This window comes from Nycticebus coucang, chromosome 15 (genome assembly GCF_027406575.1).
Source record: "Nycticebus coucang isolate mNycCou1 chromosome 15, mNycCou1.pri, whole genome shotgun sequence".
In the NCBI taxonomy this organism is placed as follows: domain Eukaryota; kingdom Metazoa; phylum Chordata; class Mammalia; order Primates; family Lorisidae; genus Nycticebus; species Nycticebus coucang.
This window is the reverse complement of record NC_069794.1, coordinates 91069167-91094339: the sequence shown is the minus strand read 5'-3', so window position 1 is coordinate 91094339 and position 25173 is coordinate 91069167. Positions and strand designations below refer to the sequence as shown.

The following is a 25173-nucleotide window of genomic DNA, read 5'->3' as shown; positions in this document are numbered from 1 at the left end:
TTCTTCCAAGTATTCATCAATTTCCTTCAGATTTTCGTATTTCTGAGAATAAAGTTTCTTGTAATATTCATTAAGGACTTTCTGAATTTCTGAGGAGTCTGTTGTTATTTCGTCTTTGTTGTTTCTGATTGACAAGATTAGAGATTTTTACTCTTTTTTTCCTGGTTAGGTTAGCCAAGGATTTATCTATTTTATTGACCTTTTCAAAAAACCAACTTTTTTATTTATTGATCTGTTGTATAATTCTTTTGTTTTCAATTTCATTTAATTCTGCTCTAATTTTGGTTATTTCTTTTCTTCTACTGGGTTTGGGGTTGGAATGTTCTTCCTTTTCCAGTTGCTTGAGATGTCCCATTAAGTTCTTAACTTCCTCTCTTTTCATTCTCTTGAGGAAGGCGTGCAGTGCTATAAATTTCCCTCTTAAGCCTGCCTTTGCAGTATCCCAGAGGTTGTGATAATTCATGTCTTCATTGTCGTTTTGTTCCAAAAATTTGGCAATTTCCTTCTTAATATCATCTATGACCCAGCTATCATTCAGCATAAGGTTATTTAACTTCCATGTTTTTATTTGAGTATGCAGGTTCCTGTTGTTCCTGTTGTTTCTTACATGGTTTTATTCCATGGTGGTCGTAGAAGATATAGGGAATAATTTCTATTCCTTTAAATTTACTGAGGTTAGACTTGTGACCTAAGATGTAATCGATTTTGGAGTATGTTCTGTGAGCTGATGAGAAGTATGTGTATTCAATTTCGTTGGGATGAAATGTTCTGTAGATGTCTGTTAAATCCAAATGTTGGATGGTTAGGTTTAAATCTAAAATTTCTTTGCTCAGCTTCTTATTGGAGGATCTATCCAACACTGCCAAAGGAGTGTTAAAATCTCCAGCTATTATGGAGCTGGAGGAAATCATGTTGCTCATGTTTGTTAGAGTTTCTCTTATAAATTGAGGCACATTCTGGTTGGGTGCATAAATATTAATAATTCAAATCTCATCCTGTTGAATATTACCCATAACAAATATGAAGTGACTGTTCTTATCCTTCCATACTTTTGTTGGTTTAAAGCCTATTGTGTCTGCAAATAGAATTGCAACACCTGCTTTTTTCTGATTTCCATTTTTCTGAAATATGGATGACTATCCTTTCACCCTGAGTCTATATTTATCTTTTAAATAAGGTGAGATTCTTGTATGCAGCAAATATCTGGCCTGAGTTTTTGTATCCAGTCAGCCAACCTGTGCCTCTTTAGAGGACAGTTTAAGCCATTCACATTAATGGAGAATATTGATAAGTGTGGTAAAATTTGGGGTATCGAGTTTTTCGAATGTCCAGTGGACATTTTTAATTCTTTTGCCACTGTGGAATTTGGAGTTTGATCAAAAGTTTCTGAATGAGTTTACTTTTGTGGTAGAGGATTGGGCTGGTCATTATGGAGGATAGGTCTGAGAAAATCCTGAGGAGCTGGTTTGGTTATGGCAAATTTCTTGAACATCTGAATGTCATTAAAGTATTTAATTTCTTCATCATAAATGAAACTCAGTTTAGCTGGATACAGGATCCTAGGTTGAAAGTTATTTTGTTTTAGGAGATTAAAAGTCAATGACCACTCTCTTCTGGCTTGAACGGTTTCAGCAGAGACATCTGAGTCCTTCTAATATTCTTCCCTTTGTAGGTTATGGTTTTCTTACGTCTGACTGCTTTCAGAATTTTCTCCTTCATATTAACTTTATTGAAGTTGATTATGATGTGCCTGGGGATGTCTATTCAGGTTGAGTCATGCTGGGGTTCTGAAACTGTCTGCTACCTGAATTTCAGAATCTCTTAGCATGTCTGAAAAATTCTCTTTCATTATTTCATGGAGAAGAGCCTCTGTGCCTTGTGAAGGCATTTCATCATTTTCAGGGATTCCAATGAGGCGGATATTACCCTTCTTCAAATTATCCCAGAGCTCTCTGAGAGAATGATCTGTTTTTGCTCTCCATTTCTCTTCCTCTTTGAGAGTTTGGGAGTGTTCAATATCTTTGTCTTCAATATCATAAATCCTTTCTTCTGCATCCTCCATCTGTTGCTGAGGGATTCTACTGTATTTTTCAGATCTTTGAGGGCTGCCAATTCTTTCTCCAATGTGTCAAAATCTTTGGTGGTTTTGTCTTTAAATTCGTTGAATTCTTGAGACAATTTTTGAATCGTTCCTCGAATTTCTTTTTTGTTTTTTGGGTTTTTTTGTTTGTTTTGAATTTTTTTTTTTTTTTTTTTTTTTTTGTAAGACAGAGGCTCACTTTATCACCCTCAGCACAGTGCTGCAGGGTCACAGCTCACAGCAACCTCAAACTCCTGGGATTAGGTGAATCTGTTGCCTCAGCCTCTCGATTAGCTGGAACTACAGGCACCCACCACAACACCCAGCTATTTTTTGTTGCTGTTTGGCCAGGCCAGGTTTAAATATGCTACCCTTGGTTCATGGGGCCAGCACCCTACCCACTGAGCCACAGGCACTGCCCGCTCCTCAAATTTCTAATTCCAACTTTTCCTCCATTCTATTAATCTTGTTTGCAATCCAAATTCTGCATTCAATTTCTGACATCTTGGCCATCTGTTTATGAATGGGATCTTCAGTTACATCTGCCATATCTTTCCTTGCGGGGGGGGGTGTGATCTACTCTGGTTATTCATGTTATCAGAGTTTTTCCACTGATTCCACCCTATGATTATTTTACACCATTTGCCTAGATGAGTGGATAAATAAAAGTAGGGTTCAGGGCTCCAGGAGTAGTGATTAACCAGCCCTTTGCCCAAAAGCTGGGACTGGTGTCTGTACCTTTTCCCCTAGAGCTTTGTTGAGGACCCGTACAGTGCTATGGCCTGAGAAACTGGGGACCTGCTTGGTGTGGTGGGCTAAGTGTCTCTGTTGTTTTCAGCTGGTCTCTGTCCTACCCAAGTGAATCAGTTACTCTGGGTTGAAGTCTCAGCTGTGGAGAAATACCAGCAATTAAGTCACCCCGTCCCCCACAGGCAACAATTGGAAAAGGAAAATCAAACCTTCCTACAGCCACACACCCAGGGTACCACTTGGATAGTCCTCAGGTGATTGGCTCAGTTCAAAAGGTCCAAATCAATTGTCTCAGTCAGCACCTGTCTCAGGTGGCTGAGTTTAAAATGTCTCTGGCAACTAGATCACAGGGGTCTGTTGATAACTCAAATATGACTCATTCTGGTGCTCCGGGAGGTTAGGAGGACCCACCCAGCAAATAGATTAGTCTGGAAGGTTAATGCCTCCTTCCCCACCTTGCACTTCTGTCACACCCAGTCACTGATAACCCTGCAGGGCTTTGACCGGGTTGCCTCCCATGAGCAGATACACCAGGGGTTTGCACCTGCCTGAATCACAAGGAGATCTATGTCTCCTCAGCCAGGCCGCTGCTTTCTGCCACTATCCAGCAGGGGGAGGTGAGACCTAACGAGCTTGTGCGCTTGATGGAGGCTGGGGCTGTTCTCTCAGTTCCAGCCCCGCCCCTGATTGATGTTACTGACAGAACAGAACAACTTTGTGGAATTTGTTTCTGTCCCTGCTAAATTTCCCTGCAGAAGAGAAGCTGTTTTGAGTTCACAGAACCTGTGCCTCAGGCCCTGTCTTTGCCGCTGTCTGGTCTCAGCTGTAGTTTGTTTTCACAGCACGGTTATCTGTCAGTTCCAGTCTCTGCCTGCTCTCCTTTGTTCAGGCTGATGATCCCCTGGGGGCCAGGTGTGTCTTAGGCTCAGTAAAGCATTCCTCTGGATCAGCCCCACCCTGGGAAACAGCCGGCTCTGTGTGTGCATTTTATAAACCCCACACTCCACCCAGGCCAGTACCACTTCAGGCAAACCCTTTATTCATGGGGCCTCTGTCCCAGATATGTTTCCCTCGTGGTTGCCACCTGAGAAGATGCCTGGCCTCTTCTGGTTGCCCAGAGAGACGGGGGCGTGACTCTGGAATATCCAGGAGTGAGCCCTATTGTTGCCAATAATGGCTGCTGCTCTGTGCCCCCGGGCACTGCTGCTCCTGTGTAGTTTCCTCTCAGCTGACCATCCTCTCCTCACTCCCATGCCGCAGAATCAGCACTGACCAGCGGCAGTCCAGTCCCTGTCCACGCCTCTCAAGAAAACACGTAAGAATCTGGACTCCTGGGGACAAGCCTCCAGACCTCAGAATGAGAGTGGAGGGGAGGGCTGGAAGCTCAGAACTTTTGTTTGTATCCTTGGGGTCGCAGCTTGCCTCAGCAGGGTTGATGTGTGTTCTTTAACCTTCTCTCTTGGAGCAGCTCTAATCCGTCAGGTTACTTGCTAAATTTCTGTCCTTTAACTCTCCTTCTGGATGGGAGCTTCTGTGGAAAGCTGACTTCAGTCAGCCATCTTGTCTCCATGATCCGTGTTTTCTATGAGATGATAACAGATGTTATAAGATGAAGGATTTCTCCGGACAGAAAATTTGTTAACCTAGTGTTTCACAAATTATAGCTGTGAAATATATAGCTGTGTTTAGGGCATGAAGTTTCTCAGAGTCTTCAACCTGCTGAATTGCATGGTGAATCATTAATAGCGGCATACAGTGTCCGGCATTTCCCCAAACAGACAATGCCCCACTTTTTTCACACTCTCTCTGGGGAAAATGTTCTCTATTACCAGTTGGAAATCACAGATTAAACATTTGCAAAAATATTTTAAATACAAACTTTTCTTTGGGAATAAAACCAAAAGCAATAAAATAACAGAGAAGCAAGCAATATTTACCATGACATACATGGTGGTAACACATCTAAAGAAGGACAAGAGAAGCAGGGTGATCAGCAATAAAGCAAAGAAACATAGATACAAGACTTTCTTATGGTTAATAATTCATTAGGAAAAAGAACGGGTGGCCTCCCTATGGACTTGTCCTATCTAATCTCTGGAAGGAATTTCCCTGCCGTCAGGGTAGATGCACCATTAGGCTGTCCAGTTAATTAAACCTTGGAGTCAATGTATTGACTCCAAGGTAGCTGTATTTTTCTTTATAAATGATGCATTACCATTTTGCATGCCCTATCCCATGAAGTATCCTGTGTGATTAAATCAATTGAGGTTGATGAACTGGCGGGGGTAGGGAGTCTGGGGGGACCAAGAACTGAGTTTATGAAATTACGAAACAATAAAATACAGCCAATCCTCTACTCACCTTCCTCTGCCAGCATCCTCTACTTTACCACAGCCTTTCTTTCTTTTCTTCCCCCCTTCCCTTTCTTTCTTAATAAGTTTATCAGCTCACAGTTCTAGGAGTTTGGGAAGTCCGAGATGGGTCACACCTGCTGAGGGCCTTCTTCCCACGTCGTAACATGGTGGAAAGGCCAGCAAGCGTGGGCAAGACTGAGAGGAAAGGGGGTGGGAGCCCAGCCTGACTGACCCCTCTCATGTCAGTGGCCTCACCTCCAGGACAGTCACAGCTGCAGTTAACTGTCATGGTGAATTCTGGGAACATTCAAACCATTGCAACTACTATGTTATTTATTTTATTGTTTTATTTATTACTTTTTAAGGGCTTAAACGTTTCATTTTTTAAAAATTTCCCATTAATGTGAAAGTTCCTGCCATTGGCCACACTGCTTGCATTTGTAGGCAAAGTCTAAGTTGTGGCTGTGTCTCTCCAACAGGAAGTGTGCCCTACACCTGCTGACACCTGTCCCACTCCTGCCTTCTTTAACCTTCAATACCATGTTGGGGTGGAGTTTTTCATTTTGCTATTCCCACTTTATAGAAAAGTAACAGACATGTAATTGGCACCCGAAGAACTCAGCACTTCATTTGTCACAGAAGGCTGTAGCAAGAATGTTTGCCAGTTTTGTTTTTAGACTCCTGTGATAATGGGCAGAATGACAGAGATGAAACCGTGACGTGTGTGATCCAACTGTTCTTTTCGGCAGTGGTGTTTCTTGGCTGGATCCAGAAAGGACAGGCTCCTATGTCTGGGTTATACCTGAGTTATGGTGTAAGTTCTAAATAAATAATGAGGCTGCTCTTTGACGTGAAATTTGCCTTCAATTCATCTTTTAATATTTTTCACTTTGTCAGCAGATATGTGCAACCAACACCAGGAAAAAGAAAGCTGTTTTCACATGCTTCCAGCTCTCTGTTCAGCCGCTGCCTCCAGGACGGGTGGTGCCTGTGTCACTCTGTATTCTTGTTGTGATCCTTGTTCTATGAGCTGATGCGTGTTTTCCTATTTTGCATTCTCCTTGTATTCTCTCTCATGAGGAAAAATGGTGACTTGGTTCTTCCAAAAGGGAACATGAATGGCTATGCATTTTAAAAAGACTTATGAATGATTCTTTTCTGCCCAATAACTATCTCCTGCTCTGAGTGACTATCCATTCCAACCCATCCCCATTCAAGTAGCATGAAAACAGGAAGGAGTTAGGTGAGTCGGGAGTGGACAATGCATCACACATTAAAAAGCTGAGGTCAAGGATTACAGTTTATTGCCATAATGTTTCACAGAAAGTGTATGAGTCATTAAAATTACAATGCTCTCCCATATGATTGTGATAAAAGTTGTAATGGGCACAAGAGATGACACCAAATTAGTATGTCCTAATAGCACTAGTGAAAACATAAGCAAGAACAGGTGCAAACAAAACCTGTATTTTTTTTAGATAGAATCTCACTCAGTTACCTTGGGTAGGGTGTCGTGGCATCACAGCTCACAGCAACCTCAAACTCCTGGGATCAAGCCACTCTCCTGCCTCAGTGTCACAAGTAGCTGGGACTACAGGCACCCACCACAACACAACACCCAGTTAATTTTTCTATTTTCAGTAGAGAACAGGTCTTGCTCTTATTCAGGCTGGTCTCGAACTCCTGAGCTCAAGCAATGCTGGGATTATAGGTGTGAGCCACCAGGCCCAGCCCAAAGCCTATACCTTATGTAACATTAAAATGAGACTCTGATGTTCCTTCTCTAAAACCCAAAACCGTAGCTACATAACAAAGACAGAATGATTAATAATATTGTATTGTAGTGAAAATAGACAGTCATTAATCATTCTTAATCCAATATCATGACAGCTATTCCTGGCCTGTTTTTGCTGTTTCCATGTGTTTCTTTAATTTCTCTTGTTCCTAATGCAGCAGCAGTTAAGTGTTCATGCTCTCTATACAGTGGCTATTGAGAATTCAGGAAGACGTTAGTAGCAGAAGTCCAGTTCTGTGTGCATTAATGCTATAATCCTTGTATTTATTACCTGTTCTGTCTCTTCATTTCCTCATCTATCAAATGAGAGGGAAAATGTACCTACTTCAAATGGTTGCTGTGAAATTCAATGCGTGATTGTAGAGCAAAGACAATAAGCACTGACAAAATCAGCAATAGCTATTAGCAATAGCGTCATAATGTAACAGGGGTGGGGAGAATGTTTTCACCACTTTTCCAGCTCAGTAGGCAATGTCAAGGTGTTGTTTTTTTTATGGTTATTCATCGCTCAAAAGCAAGACTTACCCTTCACATCAACATAATTCCATGATATCCTGACCTTTTCCTTTTTGGAAGGTGTTTGGAAAGGTGAAGTTGACAAGCATCTTGGCATAATCTCACAGGGATTGTCCACATGGTTGGGTAGATAGACAATTTTGTGTGTACCCTTTCTCAGCTCAGTGGAGGAAAACTCCAGGAGTCAATTGGAGGGCAATGTACTAACCCCTGAAGCTTGGTGGTCTTAAGTGGCTACTAAGATTACTGAATTGTCCCAGAATACATCTGCCCTTGTGGTCCTACAGGGGAGGGAAATGTCCAGCACTGGCCAGATCGTCAACCCTCTTGCAGGCCACCCTGTGCCCCGGGGTTTCCTCTCTTTGTAACCCTTTTTCCAAATCATGGTGAATGTCATTTAACTTCTTGATATCACTATTCAAGTATACAGCCAAATATTTCTTTCTTTTAGGTCACCTAGCTGTTCATTTGTTTTGTTTTTGCCTTGCTGTTGTGGTCCATTTTCTGGTTTTGTTGTGAATGATTCAAGATTTGGGACAAAGGAAAAAAAATTATAATGAACTCCGTTGTGTGGAAAAATAGTTCCTTATGAATACTTTAAATATTATCCTGTCCTAATAGAAAATAAAGATTGTTTCCTTTAATCCAAATCAAAAAACAAATATCAATATCTTCTTTAACATGTATTTGGAATTTTGATATATTGGCACCCCCTTGTACATATAACAGGATTTTATTTTGTTTTACTTTTTATTTATTGAGGCAGAGTCTTGTTCTTTCACCTTGGGTAGAGTGTGTGGCATCATCAGAGCTCACAGCAAACTCAAACTCTTGGGCTCAAGAGATCCTTTTACCTCAGTCTCCTGGATAGCTGGGACTACAGATACTTGCCACAATGCCTGGCTAGTTTTTTATGTTTTTAGTAGAGACAGGGTCTTCCTCTTGCTCAGGTGGGTCTCAAACTCCTGATCTCAAGCAATCCACCCACTTTGGCCTGCCAGAATGCTGGGACATCGCACCTGGACATATAACAAGATTTTAATACAACTTTTCTTCCTAATTAGAAGAATTCTACATGCTCGTTGTTTTCTTAATTTGCATTCCCCAATGCTGATGCAAAGATTGGGGTGCAAGTTGCTTATTGGAGAAGTGATCTCAGGAGGTAAGAATAATCTGAGAGAATGGGAGGAGAGAGCACAGGAGGGAAGGGAAGCCAATAAAGAGTGTGACAATGGGCCAGTCACTGCTCTGGGCCACTGGGACTTAATCCCACTGGGGACTCTCTGACAGAAGGGATTATGCCTCAAAGTCATTCCACAGAGAGACAGGAATGCAGGGTCTTTATCCACCACCTGCATCCCTCAGCAGCACAGCATCACGCTTAGCACATTCTCCCTGCAGCCGTTGTGACCTGATCCTGCACACCAAGCACAGCCCCACCCCAGAAGCATGCAGTAGGAAGCCATTGGCGTGTACAACTGGTGTATGCTGTTTCACTGAAACTGGAGGCGACCCCAGGGGAGCCAAGCAGATAGAAGAAGTCAACATATAGCATCTGCTACATTTGTTAAAACAAACCAACTAAGCACCATGACTCATCACAAAAAGATCCCATTTGTGTTGGATGCCCTTCCAGGAACATTTAAAAACTTAAAATGACATGGCAAAGGCAATATTTTTTTTAACTTGACCTTTCCTACATGGTAGGACCTGGTAGTACTGGACTATGCTTAGAAGACTGTACAGATTATACTTCTGGGTCAGGACTTGAAGTCTGAGTTATACCAGACAGGATTCAAGTTGATAAAGCTGAAAGTTCTTTCTTTCTTTCTTTCTTTTTTTTCTTTGAGACAAAGTCTTACTATGCTGCTCGGTAGAGTGCTGTGATGTCACAGCTCACAGCAACCTCAAACTCTTGGGCTTCAGTGATTCTCTTGCCTCAGCCTCCCAAGTAGCTGGGACTACAGGAGCCCACCAGAACGCCCAGCTATTTTTTTTGTTGTAAGCATCATTGTTGTTTAGCAGGCCCCGGGCTGGATTCGAACCCACCAGGCCCGGTGTATGTGGCCGGCACCCTAGCCACTGAGCATAGGCCCTATGCCCCCCCGAAGCTGAAACTTCTGTAGATACTTAACACAAAAGGGATTTCAGCCTAGAAAATGAGCACTCACGAAATTATCAGACACATACAAAGAGTGGACTCTAGGCCAGGCCTGCAGGAATAACTCCCAGAAAATCGCCACTGAACTTAACCACCTGTGGAGTTGCTACCTCAGCCCCATCAGGATGATGAGAAATTTGGAAAGCACTGGAACTTCAGGAATATACCTCACTATCAGCAATCCAGGAATCAGGAAGCTTATACCACCACAAAGGAGTCACAGCAGACCTGCCAGGTATGCAAGATTAAAAAAATTCTCACCCTGTCTCTATCCCCATAAAGCTGGTAACTAAAATCTGCTTTAGAATGCACCCCATTGCTGGCTGTGCTTGCCAGCAGAAACAGAAATATCTCAACACCTAGTGTTTCAACCTTATTTTTGCCTTTCAAATAGCTCAGAAATGCATCTGATTGGCAGAAACTAAGCCCTAGCTGCCAATTTCCCAGAAGCCTGAGAAATGCAGCTTTTGGGTCTGTCATTTTGAAGTACAGGAAATCATACTAGCAAGCCACTCAAAGAATACAGAGCCAGCGAATTTCCTGTCTTCCAAAGTTATTTTTTCTTCAAAGCAAATGCATCTGTATTCAGCCAGCCTCACTCACTCTCTTGATCATACCGATGATCAAAGGTGCATAAAGTCTTAGCACAGTGTAAAGTTAATAGGACCATAAGTTAACAGGTGAATTTACTGGGTGTAGTCATATACTTTGGTGTTGATGACCTGATTCTCAAATCCATAGATCTAAGCTTGCAGAGTTGAACTGAAATGAATTCACTTAAAAACATCACCTGGGAGGACATTGGAGGGACCAGGAAGGATGACTAACTTCTCAGAAGAGTAGAGAGATGGGCCAATATTGCAAACATGTAAGAAGGCTGGATTCCAGAAATCAGCCCCTAGAAAATTTTATTTCTATCTTTGCTAGAAATGTTAGAGTGTGAATACAGCTGGGTTACGTGAGAAAGGGGACATTGGCAAACTCTGAGGAAGTAATTCTTCCCATCTCTGCCTCCCTCTGTGCCTGCAGCCCATTCTTCATACCTGTAGTTATTTCCTTGCATTGCAGTAATGAACCACCTTAAAACTGGGCAGCTTAAAACACCAAAATTTTTTGGCTCACCATTCTGAAGGTCAGGAGTCTGAAGGGAAGGTGCTGGAATGGTCGGTTCCGTCTACGAATTCTGAGGGAACGGCCATCCCATGCCTCTCCTCTAGCTGTGGTGGCCGGTGGTCATCCTTGGCATTCCTTGGTTTATAGACGTATCCCTCCAGTCTATGCCTCTGTCCTCCTGTCATTTTTTCCCTCTCTGTTCTCTCCTTTTCTCTTCTTTTCTAAGCACATTTGTTGTTGCATTCAGGGCTCAATTGAATACACGTTACTCTCATCTCCAGAACCTTCATTTAATTACATCTGCAAAGACCCATTTTCCAAATAAGGTCACATTCATAGTTCTCAATGGACGTGTCTTTTGTGAGGCCCCTATTTAACCCAATACATCACAAAGACTGGTTCCCTATGCATGCTTACAGACTTGTGTTGACCATAACTTGAATTAACATGTGATCCATGTGTCAAAACCAGCGCAGTACAATTTAAGACTTATTTTCCCCATGTCAACACAACTTACTTACCTTATTTGCTAGACCACTGCATTCATTTTTTTTTCTAATTTGTTATTTCTTAAAGCTATTATGGAAAGTTTTCAATATATACTCAAGTAGAGAGACTATTGTAACAACTTCCACGTACTTACCACTCAGCTTTAAAAATTACAAACTTGGGGCCAACCTTCCTTCATCTTTGCTGTTCCTTGCCTCACACCATTAGAATATTTTATAGCTAATTCCAGGCATCATATAACTTCATCTGTAAATAATGTAGTATGTATTTCTACGAGATGAAGCCTCTTCCTAAAAATCATCAACCCATCATTGTTCTTAAAAGTAACAAATTATTTAATATAATTTAACAACCATTTATTATTTAATCAGTTGTTTTTTCAATTGGTTTATGTGAACCAGGATCCAAATAAGGTTCACAAGTTGATTTGTTTGATATTACTCTTGTTTCTTTGAATCTGTGAAATCCCTTCACTCTTTTTTTTTCTTACCATTTATTTGTTTAAAAAAATGTGGACATTTTTTCTATAGCATATTTTCAGATTCTGAATTTTGTCATGGTGATTTTTGGCAAGTTTCTCCATGAAGCTGTAACTGAATATTTTAGCAATAGCAAGTGCTGGGTGCTTCCTATTGAATCACATTGAGAGGTACACAACATGTATCCCACTTTTTGTGGCAGAGAGTTCGAGTATTGTCACCCTGATCCATCAGTTATAAAGTTCTTCATCAACCTCTTGTCTAATGTTTTTAGTTGTCATTCGTGATGGTATCTAGGTCCATTATTTCACCGGGGCTGCTAAATGGTGATATTCTAATTCTAACATTGCTTTTTCATTTGTATCTCTTCTATTAAGAAAAACGCTTTCCATACACTGCTGGTGGGACTGCAAACTAGTACAACCTTTCTGGAAGGAAGTATGGAGAAACCTCAAAGCACTCAAGCTAGACCTCCCATTTGATCCTGCAATCCCATTACTGGGCATCTACCCAGAAGGAAATAAATCCTTTTATCATAAGGACACTTGTACTAGACTGTTTATTGCAGCTCAATTTACAATCGCCAAAATGTGGAAGCAGCCTAAATGCCCACCAACCCAGGAATGGATTAACAAGCTGTGGTATATGTATACCATGGAATACTATTCAGCCATTAAAAAAAATGGAGACTTTACATCCTTCGTATTAACCTGGATGGAAGTGGAAGACATTATTCTAGTAAAGCATCACAAGAATGGAGAAGCATGAATCCTATGTACTCAATTTTGATATGAGGACAATTAATGACAATTAAGGTTATGGGGGGGGAAGCAGAAAGAGGGACGGAGGGAGGGGGGTGGGACCTTGGTGTGTGTCACACTTTATGGGGGCAAGACATGATTGCAAGAGGGACTTTACCTAACAATTGCAATCAATGTAACCTGGCTTATTGTACCCTCAATGAATCCCCAACAATAAAAAAAAAAAAAAAAAGAAAAACGCTTTCGGCTCAGCACCCGTAGCACAGTGGTTACGGTGTTGGCCATATACACCGGGGCTGGAGGGTTCAAACCTAGCCTGGGCCAGCTAAACAACAATGGCAACTGCAACAAAAAAATAGCTGGGCATTGTGGTGGGCACTTGTAGTCCCAGCTACTTGGGAGGCTGAGGCAAGAGAATCGCTTAAGCCCAAGTGTTGGAGGTTGCTGTGAGCTCTGATGCCACAGCACTCTACTGAGGGCAGCATAGTGAGACTGTCTCAAAGAAAAAAAAAAAAGAAAGAAAGAAAAAAATGCTTTGCCTTGTCAAAAATTGTCCTAAAATGTAATTCCCATGGAAAAGCAATATATGTTTTGTTATTTTTCTTCTGTTATCATTTATCAGAACAATGCCTTAATGGGTCTGACAACCTCAAAGGGTGACTGTTGTTTTTAAGCATTATCGCTAACTCATAGATTTTTAACATGTTTGTTTGCATTTTAATCCACTTCCATCATTATTCTTTTGAATATTCAAATCGTTTCATCTTTAGCCAAAAGGAGGCTCTTCACATTGGGTGCTATATCTTTTTGACATTTTCTCAGATATCTTTGATTATTAATTTTTTTCTTCTTGGTATAACAAGGTATTAAGACTAATGTATTTTAATGTCTACCTGAGCTAGTTGTCTGTTATTATACTCAGGTTTCAGAGGATTATTTTCTGTCTTTCCTTGCTACTTGTTTTTTCAAATAAATTTAGGATCAGTTTGTCTGGTTTTAGAAAAAATGTCTTTGTATATTTATTTTATTAAGATAACATTAATTAAAAATTATGAATTAATTTAGGGCAATTTGCACTATGATATTAGATCTGCTTATCCAAGAATATGGTATATCTTCCCATTTAGATAAATCTTTCCTTAACTAAAACATTATTATAAAAATGACACATGGATAAATAGACCAATATAACAGAGTAGAAAGTCCTTGGATAAATCCCTTTTTTTTTTTTTTTTTTTTTTTTGCAGTTTTTGGCTAGGGCTGGGTTTGAACCCACCACCTCTGGTATATGGGGCTGGCGCCCTACTCCTTGAGCCACAGATGCTGCCCAGATAAATCTTAAAATAAACTGAAATTCAGTGTGTGATGAAGGTGGTATCTCAAGTCAATGGGGGAAAAGAAGATTTTAATAAATAAGGGATAAATAGCTGCCTTTTGGAAAAAGATAAAACTGAATGTATATTTTATATCACAAACCATGATAAACTCCTATTTAATCAAGGATATGTAAGTGGAGGCAATTAAACCATGAAAGAACTAGAGGAAAATCTAAGTTACATCCTTTATAATCTTAGAGCTATAAGTTTGATGTAAAATGCAGAGACCATACAAAAAGGTTTGACTCCATAAAAATCAAAAACTTTTGCAAAACAAAATAAAGAACACCTGCAATCAATGGAAAAAAAACAGAAAAGCTAAACTGGGCCAATTTACTTGCAATTCATATTACAGACAAGTGGCTAATGTTCCTTACACAAATTAGTCCCAGGAACTGAGATCAAAAAAGGCCAATAACCCCAATAGAATAATAAGGGAAAGGTATTAACAGAAAGTTCACCAAAAAGAAAAAAAATGGAGATGATTCTTAAACATAGGAAGTTATGCTCAACCTCTTTCATGAAGAGAAATGCAAATTGAAACCAAACTAACATCATTTATCACTTGTCAGATTGGCAAATGTCCAAAAGTATGAAACTATACCTTATGGAGAGGAGAGAAAACCGGCATTCTTTTGCATTGCTAGTGGAAGTACAAAATGTTGCAATAGCTACAGGGAATCTGGCAACATTTAACTATTACAAATGTATTTCATTGATGAGGCAAAATTTTGTTCCCAAGAATCTATTCTACAAATGCACACCATTAAAAGACGTATGTACAGGTTTCGTGTCACGACATTATTTGGAAGTAACTTCAAGTTCAGAAAAGAAACAAGTTTAATAAATAATCCATAGAATGAAACATTTACTCTGCATCTGTCAAAAAAGAAATGAAGATATGCTTAACACACGAATGTGGGAAATTTCCAGGACATGTTTTAAAAGAAAAAAAGCATAGTGTTTAGATAAAGTACAAAATGAGTCTGGAACATCTGTTTGTGCCAGAAAGTAAGACAGTACTCAGAGTCTAATGGAAATAGGTGAATTGAATATAGGATCGGGTCAGATTTAAAACATTAAAGTTTTGAGCACCAGAAAGAATAATGACAGTAATGGACCGTAATGTATGAGGTTAAGAAAAATCTAGGAGAACAAAATGATACTGAATTAAAAACTGTGTGGGGGGGAGGAAGATCTTACTGAAAAATTTTTGGCTAATAAATGTAGAAGGACCAACAGAATTAGAAATGATAGAATTGCAACCCCATGCAATAAGTAATTTATACAAGGATCATCAAGGAATGGTAAGAATTATTGGATGAAAGATCATGAGAAACAAGGTCTTCATACTCTCAAGGGGAAAAAGTTACCTTTACGATGGAGAAATTTGGTGTAAAAACCTCAACCAAGTAATCAAACATAGCACCATCATCAAAGGAATAAACTGAAATTTGGTGCCTCCTGTGTTGTACTGGAAAGGATGTGGTGTCACCTACACAGCAGTCTTACCAAGAGTCCGTCCTAAATGTCCTAAATGCGGTGAGAATACAGTCCAAGAAGTTCAGAGTATGAGGAGCTATACAAAACAATTGGCGTGGGTGCTCCAGAAACATTAACATCATAAAAGACAAGAAAAGTTAGGGGAAACTTTTCTAAATAAAAAAATAATGAACTAGATATAAAATTAAATGCAATTTGTCATTCATTTTCTGAATCAGAAAAGCATAAACAGTTATAGAGGACATTATTGACACAATTGGGGAAACCTAAGTAAGGATTGTATATTAGATATTATTGGATTAATACTAATTTTCCAAGGTGTAAAAATGACATTTTGATTACTTAGAAGTTACCAGGCGGTGCCTGTGGCTCAGTCGGTAGGGCGCCGGCCCCATATACCGAGGGTGGCGGGTTCAAACCCATGCCCGGCCAAACTGCAACCAAAAAATAGCCAGGCGTTGTGGCGGGCGCCTGTAGTCCCAGCTACTCAGGAGGCTGAGGCAAGAGAATCACTTAAGCCCAGGAGTTGGAGGTTGCTGTGAGCCGTGTGAGGCCACGGCACTCTACTGAGGGCCATAAAGTGAGACTCTGTCTCTACAAAAAAAAAAAAAAAGAAGTTACCTATTGATGTATATAGGAGTGATGTGTCATGATATTTAAAACTTCCTCTTAATTTCAGCACAATAACAACAAATAAGGGTGAACAGAGAGAAAAAGGTAAAGGTAGCAAAATGTTAAAGATTGGAAAATCTAGGTGAAGTACACTCATTAGTACTGTTTAGGGTAATATTCCTTTTAATTTTCTTCATTGATTTAAAACTCTTCAAAACAAAGGCTGAATAGTTTAAAGGTGTATGTTAAGCCATGATTTAAAAAAAAAATAAACAAACAGAACACAGTAGTATGTAGGATATTATCTTTGAGGCAAAAATGAAGAGAAACAAAAATATTCATATTTCCATAATGTAACCTTGAAAAGATACATTTTAAAATTGAGTAAAATATATATAACCTTTTGTATTATTTTACTTTTTAAAGTACATAAATGTAGTATCTGTTAAGAAGCAAAACTAAATTAAAAATGCAGTAAAATAGAGAAGAAAGAACATAGAATCACTCGTGTTAAATCCAGTTAGAAGACCTACTAGCTCACTACTGGTTTTGGAAAAATTTCTGAGCTCTTCCTTCATTGTTTCCCTGTCTGCAAGACGAAGCTGATGACAATGTGTACCTGCTTGAGCTGCTGTGAGCATTCCAGTACTTGGGACACGCTAGTCGTCATCAAAGGAAGAGAATCCTAAACCAGTGGAAAAAATGGAAATTGCCTCCATTTTGATTCATTTTTTCTTTCTTTAGAAAGCTACATTTGGTTTCTTAAAAGACAAAAGAGTTCTCGCATTAAGGTTCCCACATCGGCAGGGACTCCTTCATTGTGTGAGGTTCCTAGGATCATACAACGATGGGTCCTTCAATAGCACCAAGTCAACCCATTCATTGAACAGAGGTCCATGTGTGGTGGCAGAGATGAACCAATAGCTCAGGACATGTGGTTCTCCTTCCAGCAGCACGTGTATGCTGTTTGGTGCTTGCATGTATATGGTGTTTCTGTCATAAAACAGTCTTGCTCAGGCTGAGACTACACGCCTTCATTGAACAAGCAGTTGTTGAATGGCCACATGCTGGGTACCTGGATACGGTGATGAACAAGGATGTCTGCCCCACACAGGACCTTCTTTCTGAAGGGGCAGAATATAAATGAATATGTGACTATAATGGGAGTATACAATAGAATTTTAGGTACTGGTAAGTATTATAAAGGAAAATAAAGTGGAGAAAGGACGTTGAGGATGATGACGTTTCGCACAGGGTCAGGGAATGGCTGATCAATACTTTTGAGCAAAGAGCTGAAGGACATGGGAGGATATTGGGAAGGGAAGCTCTGTGCTGCACATGGAACTGGACAAGACGGCTGTCAGTGCTAAATTATTTCATCTCTTTAGGATAACGGGCCTATTCAAATCAGGACAATGTGATTTATTTCTTAGCAATACTAACATTCAGTAAATTATGAAAACATTTCACTTATAGTCATAATTTGATCCCCAAGTCTTATCTAAAATGAATAAAATCCTGGGAAGTCATTTATTTCCAAATATAAGAAACACTGTTTGGAAATGAAATATGTAATTGAAAGAACTTTCAGAGAATTGTTTTTTTTTTTTTTAATCATTTTTAAGATGTAAAAAATGACAAGCTGGGGTAAAGGGGACAGCACAGTGGAGAACTCTATGATACCTGTACCGTTATTCTCCATACGTTAAAAAACTGTCCAAACAAAGACCATGATCTGTAAAGAACAAGCAGAGAATTATATATGATCAAAATAAAAGATGGCTTTTTAAGGCTCTGTTAGGAGGATGGAAAGACAAGACACAGATTGAGAAAAAGTATTTGCAAATCATGCACCTGATAAAGGACTTGATCTATAATATATTAAGAAGTCCCAAGTAGTTGGGACTATTTTTATTTGTCAATTATACCCTAATAAATCTGGAAGAAGAAAAAAAGAAACCTCAAAACTCAGTGATAAGAACACAAGCAACCCAATAAAAAATGGGCAAAAGATTTGAACAGATTTTTCACCAAATTTTTTTTCACCAAATTATTGATAGTAAATAAGCACATGAAAAGATGTTCACCATCTTTTTGGTAGTTATCAAAGGAAGTTTCTCAAAGGAAGAGAATCCAGAAATTGTCCCCATGTTGTTTCTATTTTCTTATTTTTTAGAAAACTAAATTTGATCTCCTAAAAGAAAAATAAATCTAACATTTTAGGGTTCCCACAATGGCAGGGCACACTTTGTAATAGAAGTTTCCTACCATCGTGGAGTGGTAAAGATGGAAGGGTCATTAAATATCATCAAGTCAATCAGTCATTGAACAATAGTCCACGGAATTGTGGCAGAGAGAACCAAGATCTCAGGACACACAGTCTTCTTTCCAGGACTACCTGGCATTATCTACAGTTAAATGAATGCAAATCAGAAACACAGAAAGATCTCAATACACACCTATGAGAATGGCTAAAACTAGAAAGACGATTCATACCAAGTGTTGGCAAGATCATGGAGGAATTATTACTCTCACACACTGTTGATGGGAAGGCAAAATAACAACCATTTTGAAAAAGTGTTTTACAATTTCATAAAAAGTTAAATACACTTCTTTTTTTTTTGAGACAAGAGTCCCACTATGTCACCCTCGGTAGAATGTCATGGCGTCACAGCTCACAGCCAACTCCAACTCTTGGGTTTAAGCGATTCTCCTGCCTCAGTCTCCCAAGTAGCTTGGACTACAGGCACCTGCCACAATGCCCACCTATATTTTGTTGCAATTGTCATTGTTGTTTTAGCTGGCCCAGGCTGGGTTCAAACCTGCCAACTTCGGTGTTTGCAGCTGGTGCCATAACCACTGTGCTATGGTCACTGAGCCCGCAGTTCTTTTGTGTTTTCTTTTGTTTTTGAGACAGAGTCTCACTCTGCCACCCTGGGTAGAGTGCCCTGGTGTCATAGCTCACAACAACCTCAAACTCTTGGAATTAAGAGGTTCTCTTGCCTCAGTTTCCCGAGTATCTGGGGCTACAGGTGCTGCCACAATGCCCAGCTAGTTTTTCTGTTTTAGTAGAGACAGGGTCTTGCTCTTGCGCAGGTTGGTTTCCAAATCCTGAGCTCAGGTGATCCACCTACCTTGGTCTCCCAGAGTGCTGGAATTACTCTGAGTGAGTGAATTACAAGGAGTGAGCCTTGGTGCTCAGCAAAAGTTAAATATACATTTATCATACAATCCAGGCTTTCTGTGTTTTGGTACATACCCAAGAGAAATGAAAGCACATTTATCAAACACGACTGCTGTAAGTGTCATGGTATAACAGCTTTGTTAGTAATAGCTAACAACAAAAACAAAAAATGAGCAAAAAACTCAAACAAATGTCTATCAACAGATCAACAGGATAAAGCATAAACAAATTGCAATATCTCCACACAGTGGAATACTACTACTTAGTAATGAAATGAAATAAACCATTCACACATGCCAGAACGAGGTTGAACCACAAAATAACCATGCTGAGTGGAAGAAGCCGGGCAAAACAGCACATGCAGTATGATTCCATTTACATAAAATTCTAGTAAATGCAAATTACAGCAGCAGAAAACACATTTGGAGATAACATAAGAGTTGGAAAAGTGAGGAGGTGGGAGGGGTGGTAAGAAGAGGCCCAAGAAGACATTGCGGGTGACAGATAACGTTCATTTTTTTGACTGTGGTGGTGGTTTCACAGGTATATGCATATGTAAAAATTCATCAAATTTTATCCCTTAGATATGTGCAGTTTATCTGATCCCATAATAAAGCTGTTAAAAATAAACAAAAAAAAAAAGAAAAAAAAACTATACAAGAAACTTTGTCAAATATGAAATGGTGTTTACTTTTCTTTGGATTATGTTTGTATATACACGCTATTAATGTATATTCCAGTACTGTAGAATATTGACGTTTTATTGTATTGTTATCAGTAATAATTATGGTTATTATGTTAAATTTTTGTATGCCACACACAAAAAAAAACGTTAATAAAAGTAATTACCAAATGAACCAAAATGAAAAAAATCCCACAGTCCATAATTCAGTGCCCCTCTCTCTGGGAATGGAGTATGTAATTAACACTGGTGTGTGACCCTGATGACTGTTTTAAGCGTCGGCCTGCCAATCTGTATATGAACTCATAAGGTTATTAAGACCGTAAATGAGAGTAAGTGAGAGAGAAAGCATCTGTTAGCACTGACAGAATTCTATTGCTAAACAAGAGTGCGTTACCTCAAGGAGAATCCATAGACCCCATGACTCACTCGGGGGCCTGCCCTCCTCACTCAGATGCTGACTCACTCACCAAGAGGCAATCATCATGCATAGAAATAACCCATGTGGCCACATGCCATGCAGAGGACCAGATAGGAACTGTGGCCTCCAAGATTTTCTGGAGAATTTTGTATGGTGGAAGTTCTGTCTATTGAGGTCCTCAAACTTTTTAACATGGGGCCAGTTCACTGTCCCTCAGACAGTTGGAAAGCCGGACTATAGTTTAAAAAAAAAACTATGAACAAATTCCTATGTACACTGCGCATATCTTATTTTGAAGTAAAAAAACAAAATGGGAACAAATACAATCACACCGCCTCATGTGGCCCACAGGCTGTAGTTTGAGGACCCCTGATATAGACAACTCATGCGGAAAGATGTCGTGATCTATGCGAGTACACACCATCTTGTGTGTACTGTCATCGTGCTCACCTTCAGTCCATTAAAGTATTAGTTCATTGAGCTCCAGAATCCACCATCTTCAGTAACTCACGGTCACTCCCAAACACCTGCGCCTTGAGGCCATTGCCTCCCACCATGTGTTTGATTGATCTGCTTTGCAATCACCATCACCACAGTCAATACCAATGATCTGAAGCAAGACACATCACAAAGTAAATCTGTGTGCCCAGCCAGCCCTCTGCAAATGCACAGGCTTGAGTATTTTTTAAGTCACTATGGAGATAAGTGCTCAAATGCAGGACAAACCTCTCACTGTGATGGGAAAACTAAAGCAAATGGACTAACATTAGTCACTAAACATCAAAACCATATCCCAGTTACATCTGGAAATATTTCCTCTCCCCTTGAGGCATGTCTCCTGTTCTTATTTTCCCAACCTCATGATCATCTTGTTCAAGAGTTGGCAAACTTTTCCTATAAAGGGCCAAGTCATAAATATTTTAGATTTTGCTGGCCAAAAGTCATAATCAAAGATATTATGAAAGTACTTATGTAACCATTAAAATGAAACCACTAAAAAATTTAAAAGCCATTCTTAGGTCATTGGCCATTAACAAAAAGAAAAAGAAAAATGAAAAAAAAGAACAGGTACAGGTTGACTTTGGCCCTGTGGCCACAGCTTACAGATTCCTAATTTAGTTGCATGTGATCCAACTTTAGTAATTTAACACTGCCTGAATCCAGTTTTAAAGAGTCTTTTTTTCTAAATTAAGTAGAACATGACAACCTTTTACTGTGTCCTGGTGACTAATCTTAAAGCACAAGGGAATTAAACTTTGCACGTATCTTACTGAACTTTTTCCAGTAGAATTTCTGAGAATTTGGACTCCCTCCAGTTTATCTTTGAAATGTTTACTACTTCAATATTTTTGGTTTTCTTCCACAACTTGTTTAACAGAAAACACATTTTCTTTTTCTTTCTTTTTTTTTTTTTTTTGAGACAGAGTCTCATTATGTCACCCTCAGTAGAGGGCTGTAGTGTCACAGCTCACAGCAACCTCCAACTCTTGGGCTTAAGTGATTCTCTTGCCTCAGCCTCCCGAGTAGCTGGGACTACAGACATCCGCCACAATACCTGGCTATTTTTTTGTTGCAGTTGTCATTGTTGTTTAGCAGGCCCGGGCTGAGTTTGAACCCACCAGCCTCAGTGTATGTGACCAGCGCCATAACCACTGAGCTACAGGCACCGCCCTAAAAACACATTTTCCTCAGTGCCTTTAGTCCTTCCCTTCTTTGGCCTCTCTTGTGGCCTCCAAAAGGAACATTGTTGGGCTAACTATGTATAACTATTTTGCAAGCAGCTAGAAACCAGCATTATTTGGTATATGCTGGCCTAGATTATTAGAATTCTTTTAATATCTTAGTTTCTTAGATGAATAAATATTTTCTTAGAGAAAGGCCTTTTTGGAATCCAGACTTTTCTTGAAAGATAAACTTTCACAGAGCAACAAACACATGGCTTTTATCCTTAAGTATTTAAAATGGGTGAGATCATTTTCTGTCCACTCTTTTTTCACATTTGGATCTCAACTCCAGCAGAAATGCCAATAGCCATATGGAAGCTCCGGTCTGTCTAGGACTCGCTTCACCAGCTATGTCTGGATGTTTCCACCCTCTGAAAGGCTGTTTCCACCCTCATTCTCCGCCGGTGGCGTTCCCTCATGAAGAACTGGGAACGTACGACGTGACCTTGGCATTTCTGCCTCTCCAACCTAAGAGGTACTAGAAATTCACTTGTCTTTCTTGCTTCCTTCTGATTTCGGTGGAGAAGATGGTCTCCTCCTCTACACCCCTGAGCTTGGAGCTGCTTCCTGACCCCATGCACTCTACGTCTCTACTCATGATATAATTTGTTGCATTTTTCTTTTCTGCCTTTTTACCATTCCTTCTCTCATATGTCTCCTATCATTGAAAATAATAACTTTCCCAAGCCCAGTACCGCCTCAGCCCTCCAGACCTCCTTGTCTTCCTTCCACTACTCTATTTTGAACTAAGGAACCTGCTCTCGTTTCCTTCACTTCCAGCGCGTCCTTCATCCCTTGCAATCCTCATCTTCTTCCCAATCAGATGAAGCTTCTCCCTGGAAGGCACATGTCATTTACCTATTTATAAATCCAATGGCTTTTTTCTTTTCCCCGCACACATATGAATATATTCTTTTCCCCACACGCATATGAATATACCTTTTTGCAGACTAAAGACATCTTCCTGAAGTCTACTCTTGACTTAGAAATCTTTAATGCAGAACTGAGCTCAGCCTCTGTGGCCTAGTATTTAAGGTTTCTACCTTATCCCCAATAGCTCCCTACAACAATTGCATGCAATGCATGTTCCGAACAATTTGGCCCATCAGCTGTTGTTTTTTGGACACATCCAGTGTTTGTCCATCCCGTCATGTCTCAAGGTGATGAACACACTCAACAATTGTTAAGTCTTCTATAATCTCCTCAAGAGGATACCACTTTTTAACACTTTCTAATGTAATGAAGCATTCCAATTTCTGAACTGAGATAGCGTTTGATTTAGGATTTTTAATGACCTGGGAATAATCAGAAAAATCACCAGATTTCCTGAGTTTTTATCCATGGAAAGGGAAGAAATTCACCTCTCCAAATATATTTTAAGGAAATAGTGGGGAACAAAATAAAAATGTTTTATGATTACACGTAAGTCTTGCTTGCTCAGGGAGTTGGTTATACTAGTTCTATTTTTTAGTAGTATTTTTACATTAATGTTCAATGTTAATATTGAACATTCAGCTTTCCTTTCTGTTACTATTTTTATTTAGTTTCTTATCAAAGTTATACTAGTCTTGTAAGGGAAGTTGATAGCTTTTAATCTTAATTATATAAGAGAGGTATTATCAGTTTCTTGAAGATTGAACACGGTATTTTTTGGCAGGAGATTCTGGAATATGATTCAGTTTCTCTAATCGTTTTGATTAAATCTAGTCCTCTCTTTCCTCTTAAGTCAGTTTTGATAAATTATGTCTTTCTTGAAAACTTTTTATTTCATGTAAATGTTTATATTTATTATCACAAAGTTATTAATAATCTGAGTAGGCATTATACACTGGCTTGGCTATATTTTCATTCTCTTTACCTCAGGGGCTTTCAGCAATATTACATTTCCTCACTCCTTTGACATCAAGCCTGATCATCTGACTAGATTTAAGCCTTTAAAAAGGCTTAAAATTTAATAACAATAACAAAAAAATGGAACGCTTCATGAATTTGCATGTCATCCTTGCACAGGGGCCATGCTAATCTTCTCTGTATCGTTCCAATGGTGCCGAAGCAAGCGCAACCCTGATATGTTTTTTAACATAGCTTTATTATCTATTTTTTCTTATTTTTCCTTAAGTTTGAGTCTTAAAAAATAGCGTAGAGCAGTATTTTAAAAATCATCCAATATTAATTTCCCCCCCTTTTTTTAGGATTGGTATTATAAAATTGTGCAAGGAAAAATAAAAGTATGAGGATTTTTTTCTTCATACATAATCACCATCATCAAATCTGAAAAAAAATTTCTTAACAATTTATTCATCTGTCTATATTCAAATTTCTCACATTGCTTTGAAATGTTCTTTTGCAGTTGATGTCTTCAAATCAGAAACCAAAGGCTTATTGTAATGATTTTCAACCGGCATGCCATGAGAGGATCTTAGGTGTGCTGTGAAAATTTTTAAAGATTATTAATTAAATTATTTTTGAAAGAAGTTCAATGCACGGTAAGTATATTCTCTTTTTTACTCTTTTTTTTTTGGTTTGGTCAACATAATTTAATTTAATTTCAGTGAAGTTTAACTATAGGTTCAAGTGTGCCATGCGATAACAAAGGTTGAAAAACACTGCCTTACTGATTGAGTTTTGTGTTGGCCTTTTAAGTCTCTTTTATTATTGAGCAGTTTCCCCCATTCTTCTCTTTTTATTTTGTGTAACTGATGTTTTGGGGGAAACCGAGTATTTTTTGCTATAGAATAACCCACCTCTGAATCTTATTGCTGTGTTTTTCTATCTCCTATAATTCCTAGCAACTGATAATTGTATGTAGAGACTTGGTTCGATTTTTGTTGTTTTGTTATGTTGTCTGTTTGCTTGTTTTGCAAGAATCACTCCTGTGCAGCACCACATCTCCAGCTGCACCGTGTTATCAGGCACTTAATGTCTGGTGATCTCACTTCCCATGATGCCCAGCTGTCTTTTCCTATGAAAGTCCCCATCACCATTTCATCTAATGATTTCAGCATCTCTTGGTACTTTTGTCCTAGACCTGCTATTTTATTATAGGCTGTGAATTGATGGTTTGCTAACTCTATCATTTCTTTTGTATTTCTTAGGTAGAATTTTTACCAAAGCTGAGCTTTATCTATCAATGATTTGGTTACTCAGAAATT

The 25173-nt window shown here is 39.2% G+C and overlaps 1 non-coding gene across 1 annotated transcript; it reads right to left on the bottom strand.

The window, feature by feature from the left end:
* Positions 1-23986: 23986 nt before the first annotated feature.
* Positions 23987-24088, bottom strand: LOC128567056 (U6 spliceosomal RNA). The gene has a single exon (XR_008374730.1). It is a non-coding gene; the product is annotated as a U6 spliceosomal RNA (small nuclear RNA).
* Between the last annotated feature and the right edge of the window lie 1085 nt (positions 24089-25173).